This window comes from Coturnix japonica, chromosome 13 (genome assembly GCF_054131305.1).
Source record: "Coturnix japonica strain WE chromosome 13, WE-NBRP24, whole genome shotgun sequence".
Taxonomy (NCBI): Eukaryota; Metazoa; Chordata; class Aves; order Galliformes; family Phasianidae; genus Coturnix; species Coturnix japonica.
Genome location: NC_140675.1, coordinates 10,264,504 through 10,272,160, shown reverse-complemented (window position 1 = coordinate 10,272,160; position 7,657 = coordinate 10,264,504).

Genomic DNA, 7,657 nt, shown 5'->3' with positions numbered 1-7,657 from the left:
AATGATTGATGGGAATGGGAAAAAACAAATGCTGTAATGATGATGTACTCAACTGTCAAAAGAATTAGATGTCCTAAATGTGCAGAAACCTGCTTAGTGTGTGTGTGTGTGTGTATGGATACATAAACCACCACACATGTGAAAGTGCACGCAGTGTTGTGCCTGTCCCACATGTGCTCTGGGTCTGGGAATGCAATGAGAAGGAGGCTCTCACATGGCAGCAAATACAATTCACAGCAGTGGCAGCAGTTCTGTGCAGAGGGATGGTGAGAGGAAGCATCTCATTATCAACATGTGCCACAGGAACCCATTGCTGACCTGAAGGAGAGCACACAAGGCACGTACGCAGAGGCCTAATTTCACATTATAGGTTAAACTGAGCTGTCTTTGAGAACAGATCTGACAATATTTCCTCCTGTGGACTGCTGCTGACATGGAGAGAGGCTGACTTTGCAGTACTCCTGCATCATCTGTATTCTATTTGAATATCTGAAATGAAATAGATGTATGACGGGATGGATCCAGGATTTATTCTTGCCACTCGGGTTGTAGAGTTTGCTGCTTTCAGATGTTTGTGTTCCTTGTTGTCGATCTGAGAGGGTTTTGGCTTTTTGGTGTGGTTTGGTTTGTTGGGGTTCTTTTGGAGGGGGAGGTGGGGTATTTATTTATTTATTTTCCCCTCCCCCCAAGCACCATTTCAGGTGGTTTCAGGTCATTAAAGCTGAGCCCACCCCCTCTCATTTGAAACCATCACAAGAGCACAGGACCATCCCAGTATTTCTGTTTCTTTACATAAATCAAATTCTTCTACAATCCCTCCAAACAACACATTCAGATGTGCCTGCCAGGCTCTCTCCCTCCCGGCAGCTCTCTCCTGGATTGCCTGCGAGAGGAGCGGGACCCCCGGGAATTGTTTAGCAGCGATTCACTGGGTCAGTGTATTAGAACAGACTCAAGTCTATCAGCCAGATGGTGACTTCAGAAAAAAATTGACACACCATTTCAAACTGATTTCACGCAAACCCTCCTGAGGGGAGCCAGTGGGAATCCGGCAATCAGATCTGTTGTGAATAAATATTACAAAATTGCCAATTACAAAAGGGATGTTTAAATTGTTTGACTGATTTAGGAGGCTATTCGTTCCTTGCCTTCGACTTTGATGACGGATCTTTTGATTTCAGTGACTGATTGCTTCCCTTGGCCAGAGAAACCTCAGATTTAATTTTCATTGGAAGAAGTTACTGTGCCGCCTTTTCCAGGCTTTTTTGGCCAGCAGACAGTTGAAATAAAAGCTAAGCTGGGTACAGTTTGGAGCATGATGCTGTCAACAGATAGAGGCTAAAAATGTACATTGGTCTTAAATAAGGTAATGGGTCTGAACACTTTCAAAGCTACACGGGACCAAGATTTCCCATGGATAAATTTATTCAATGCCCATGTAAATAACCTTTTCCAAAGGAAGAAGTTGGAATATCCTTATTATCCCAAGGTGCTTCACCAGTTTGTCCCACTCTTTAGACATTTGTATGATGATAATAAAGCTTACCCCCAGTTGGAGCTGTTGTTCCCATGCAGCTCTTGGCTGGGCTGGGAAGGAAGATGAAGAGTGAGGCAAAGTTGTTCCAGAAACAGAATTTCAGAGCATTTTTAAGAGTGAAAGCAAATTGAATCGAGCTTTATTAGTGTAGCATCGTCTAATTGTACCCAGATTGTAGCAAAGAATGTGTGATTTATAGAAATTTATATACTGTATTTCCATGCTACATTTACATCCATTTATGAGGGATTATAGCACATTGTAGCTGTCCTAACATTTCTTCCATAAACAGATAAATCTCTTTAAAAAAAAAAAAAGAAACCCAGATCCCAGGCCTTGCTGATTCAGATTATACATATAATTCACCCATCAGCCTGAACCCAAGCCAGGCCTGGAAGAGCCTTTCTCAGCAAATATTTGTCCACCTTTTTAGAGATTTGGTCTGCCTGGCTGTGAGGCGCTCAGGATGCAGGCGGCGATGCGTGGTATTTGTATTGCCTTTCTCTGGGCCCTTGCTCCCAGCACAACGGCAGTGGGCAGCTCCACAGAGGAAAGAGATATAAAAGCTGACGTCTCAGCCCAGGGGGGACAAAAGGAGACCTTGTGTCCGGGTGACACCTGAGGGCTCTGTCCCTCCTGCTCCCGGTATCTGCTGTTTGTCAGCACGCTGATGAATGACCCCTTGTTGCAGCACTCTTGCCTTGGGCATGGTTGTACCTTCCTTGCAAAGGCAGCATCATGGTGTGCCAGACCAGGGTATCCCTGGAGAAGCTGAGATGGGCCTTGAAGCCCGCTGGGACTGGAGGCATCTTCTTAGCTCTCTTCCTGCTCTTTGTTGCTGTTCCCATTCCCCACCAGCATCCAATCGCTGCCAGGATGAAGCAACAAACCAAAGAGCAGAAGTGGACGTGATTTGTGAGGCTGCAGCTGGACTTTCCCTGAGTTCCTTTCCAGCCCATCTTGGCAACGAGATCCCTAACGTCATTCCCAGGCACTGGAGGAGCCCTTTGGAGGCACCAGAGCTCTGCCATCAATCTTCTGCAGAGCCCCTCCTCACCAGACAACCCAGCAGTTTCCCAAACCCAGCATCTCCCTGCACCCCTCAGTCTCCCTCCCCAGCCATCCAAAGATCCCACCACACCAACCTGCTCTCCTGGGAACTGCCTGCCAGGGGCACCAGTGGAAACAGAGACCCAGGGACATCATCAGATTGAGTTGCATGGTCATTATTTCCAGGAGTCTCTTGATCAGAGGTATGAAAGGCAACAACAAAGGTCATCCTGAACTTTAAACCCAACACCCCACCCCATCCCCCCACCAAAGCACTTTCCACCCTGGCCATAAATCGTGCTGCTATGAGGGAGAACTCATCACTTCCCAGACATCTACTTCAGCATCAGAGCCTGTGTTCACCCATGGGAAGAGTCTTACATACTTGTTTGTGAAGCCCTGACCCATCCCAGACTTAATCTTCTGCTGCTTTACCACCTCAGAACCCAGCCATGGGCTGTCCCTTCCTATGGCACCACCCAGTTCTACCTGCCTTTTCTTCACAGCATCTGTGGTTTCAACACAACTTTTGTTCATTCCACACCAAGAGGCACCACTTGTAGCAAAGATAAACCTCCAAAAGACAAAAGAATTCTGGCTCCAGAAACACTCAAAACACTGAAATCTGAGTTGGCATTTTTGGATATTTCTAATAAATGACTCCGAAATTTTCCTCTGCATCTCGGCCGTCTGAAACCACTTTTGTCAGCCACTTAAATTGCCTTGAACCCTCCTCGCTTTTACACTCTTGTGCACTCCCTCTATCTTTTTTTTTTTTCTCTCTCTCCTTCCCTATAATAAGATTTATTATTGGGTTATTCTTCATGGTATATTAGCCCTTAGCCAGAGTCAGTGCTGACAGAAATGTTAGTCATTTGGGCTCTGCTTAACCTGCTAAGAAGAACTGAATTTACAGAATGGGACGAGGCTTTTTATGATTTCATTCCAGAGCCAAATCAGATAAGAATAATTATCCTCTCCTGGGATATTAGGCAGCACCTCCCCAGGACCGGCAGCTGACAGCTGTTTTATTGGTTGAGTCACTTGGGTCCAAAGCTGAGGATTAATTGTTTGTGTGTCCTGGTGGCTCCAGGAACAGCAGCAAAAGGTTCTTTCTGGAGATGGGAGATAATTTATTTTCAATTGTTTTCATACACATGATTTTGGTGGACAGGGAGAATTAAAAATAAAATTGCATGAATAACCCCCGCTCCTGCCACCCTCTACAGTGTTGTGGAACACTGCCTTGTGCATTTCCAATCTGGATATATTTAGCAGAAAGAAATGTCACATCAGAAGCGAAATATGCTCTTTGCAAGAGGAGCCATAGACCTCTTTGCCACCAAATCTCCCCTCTGACCTGAGTGCAGGCTGTGCCCGCTGCCCAGCCCTGCCTTTCCTTGGCACCCTCCCGCAGACGCCTTTATTCAGAATTAATTTACTCCTGCCTATCACCTGCTGGAGATTATTCTAATGATAATGGCCACGATCCAAAGCAAATTAAAAACCAGTGGCGAGGCTCTCCCGGGCTCCAACAGCTCCGCATCCGGCCGCATGCAGCCTCCTCAGCCTCCCTCTTCCCCCTGGCAGCAGGATCCATCCCCCCATCTCAGGGCCACACGCTGTGCGTGGCTGATGGGCAGAAGGGGCCCGAGCTGGGACAAGGGAGGCAGTTGCCTGGAGCAGCAGGGGCTGCGGCAGCAGGGATGGAAATCTCCCCTTCTCTGGGGACCGGCCGCCAGCTCTCTGCCCAGCATCCCTTCACCTCGTACCTCTGTGGCAGGGACTGTCCATGAGCTCTGCCTGTGTGTTGGGGATGGGAACACCTCTAAGGGGATGGCAGGGTTGTGGCTTTACTGCTGAGCATTGTGGTCTGTTTGAAAGAGATGGGGCAGGTCCCCTAGCCTCCTTGTAGAGCTTATCCCATGGCTGTACCTCATCCTGCAATCTGTTTGCTCCAAAACAGGGTAGATGATCTGAGAGAAATAATCAGATTACAGAGGGGAAATAAACATAGTTCCATGACCCCTGAAATATTCATATCTTAACCTAAACCATGGTACAGTCCATTTGGACAGAGTTTAAAGTGCATCTCAAAGAGAGGAAAAAGGAAGCATCAAGCCATGCCACCCCTGGGGCTCACTAGGGGAAACAAGAGGCCCTATAGGCAGGTATAAAATGTGCTGCTTTCTGGCCTTTCACTCAAAATTAGGAAAATACCTATGGATAGGCAGCAAATCCAATAAAAACATTGGCACAATATCTATGTTCTGCCCCAGCCTGGAGGTTGGTGGCTTCTCTCCATTGCCGTGGCTGTCAACCTGTGTAAAGATGCTGTGTACTGGAAGTGGGTGCAGCATCCTGGGCATCTCCAGCCCTTGGGGAAAGGGTTTTTATCCCACACTGAGAATCTGTATCTAAATGTTATTCAAGCCTTCCCTGCAAACATGTAGTAGGCCCTGATGCCTCCCACAGAACATTTACCTCTTCCCGAGAGTTTTGCACATGTTGAATGATGGCTGAAAACACTGCTTTAAAATTCCTGTCTATGGATCACCACATTTTCGTTAGTGCCAGAGCTGAGTTACTTAATTGCACCTGAAGTCCAAATTAACAGGAATATCCAGAATAAGGCATAGCCAGTGGTCCATGCTGTGGCTCAGGGGTCAGTGAGCACCTCAGAGTGAGCTGCAGTGGCACTGCTGGGTAACCAGGGATTGATGGAGTACAGGCTTCCTGTGCTTTATCAATAAGCTGGCTGCTCCATGCCAACCACAGCCCTGGGAGAACTTTCACTGTTGTTTTAGTGTGAAATATGGAGGAAAAATATAAACATGCCTGGAGACAGGAATAACTAAAGCACAAAGGAGGAGCTATCCCAGCATTCCTGCATGATCCAGGCATGCACCTATAAGCTGCAGCAGCCCCTGAGTTACTGTAGAGCAGATAAATGTGTTGGGGTCTTTGTGTGCAGGGAAAAGAGTGCAGAAAATTCAGGCCTGGCACAAAGCAAGCAAAGCTCATGCTGAGACCAACAAGCTTCCTTGCCCACTTCTGCCAGGGCTAACTCTGTCCCTGAGGCTATTACCCAGGGGCTCTCAGGCGGTTCGGGTGCACAGTGCTGATCTGTCAGATGAGGAAGTTATGAGGAAGCAATGGAGTGTCACAGAGGGATTGAAGGGAATTGATACGTGAGCCCAGATAATTATGAGGTTGCCAGTCCGGTGTCATTTCACGGCTGGGCTGGCTCTTTGTGGTGTATGATACCCATCAATGCAAAAATGGAAATGAAGATAAATGGGGCAATGATAGAAGCAGTTAGATCTATCTTGCAGGCTGATTGTAGAAGCCCTCTGTTGATTGGGGAACAGCACCCTTCGCCAGCAACAAGGGGTGAACTCCCCAGTCAGAAAGTCTAACTTGCTACAGTCTGCTACAAGATCCACAGGGAACCTGAGGACTGTGGTCAAGAGGCTGAGACCTTTAAGAAGCATTACCAAACTGAACTTTTCCAAGGTAAAACTGTTGCTGTGATGCAGCTGTGTTGCATGTTAGGGTTAGCATCATGGGTAAGACTTGAAGTAGGGTGGTGATTGTAGAAGAGGCAAGAGTTGTATGGATTGCAAAAAGTAGAGATGCTGTGCATTAAAAAAAAAAAACATGCAGGTGTCAATATATGGATTTAGACAGGAGAATTGCTATTGCGTGTGCATAGCTGCCCACAGAATGACAATTCTCCCCAGGACTGACAATAGACCTTGTCTTGGGAAGCTCAATCTGAAGAGAGAGAGCTGTGTGTAGACAGGGGGTGGAGGAAGGCTTGAGCAGTGACTTTGAGAAAACAAGAGTTGTTGTGATCCACAGCCCTCAGCAAAGGGGAATAATACCAAACAGATGATGACATGATATATCTGTGAAAGGTGATGCCCCCACCATGCATGAGATGTCCAGGAAATAGAGGTTCTCAGATCTCAATTAATGATGAGATTCCAGTGATAACAAAAAGCTGATTGCTGCTAGGATGGAGGAGAGCAAGAACTGGAGAGTGCCTTTGTAAACATGGACAAAATCCAGGCAAACCATTGGGATGGAATTAATGATCCTCCATGCTCCTCCTGTTTTACTGGGCTGAGAACACATGAGAGCATAAATCCATGTCTGTTGTGTGGTCTCTACTGAGGAAAAGTCATTTTGGGGTTTGAGAGGTAGAGATTTGGGGAACAACTCTTGCAGGGATCTTGTATGGTGTCTTACACAACCCGACAGACATGATGCTCTGTCTTTACCTAAGATGAAGGATTAGTTTAGGCAGAAGGGCACACCATAAAACACAACTGTGCTGAAATCCCTATCTCACCCCATATCCCACTCAGGATAAAGGGAAATCCAAAAGTCCTCTGTCTCCAGGACACTCAACAAAGTGAAGAGGAGCGCTGCTGAGAACAGAGGGAAGTCTCCATACCACAAGCCTAGCAAATGTTTAATGCAAGGGCCAGCAGCTCCAGATGGTTCCTTCATGAAGCATAACTAAGACGTTGACAAGGGATTTAAAAACTTTGCCATGTCAATTCAAGAAATTGGAACAGGATGTAGCTTTATTGGAAATATGAAGGGTTTTTTTTTCTTTTCCATTTCCAGGTTCAATAGAAAACTTAAACACTGGGAGGAAAGCTCTCAGGGGATGGAAAATCTCCCCCACTTCTCCCTAAGGCTGGAAATGAGGACGATGGCTTTTCAAACCAGGGCTGAGACCTCCCCTGGGAGCAAAACTCATGGCAGTAAGGTCAAAAGCTTGAAGCTTAAATTTAGGAGACTTGTTTTCCTCATTACTCCTTAATTTCACACTTTAAAAAAAGGGTTCAATGGCACAAATTGGGTGAATATTTCAGTTTTCCCCCCCTTGGAGGTCATTGTGTACAGTGGGTGTACGCGGTGCTGCAGGGCTTTGCTCTTCTCCTGGCAGAGCAGTGGTGGGAAGCAGATGGGCTGAGGATCAAGAATCTCACCAACCTCACCCCATTACCTGGGAACAAGGGATTGAACCTTCCATGCTTTTTCTCCCACATCAAA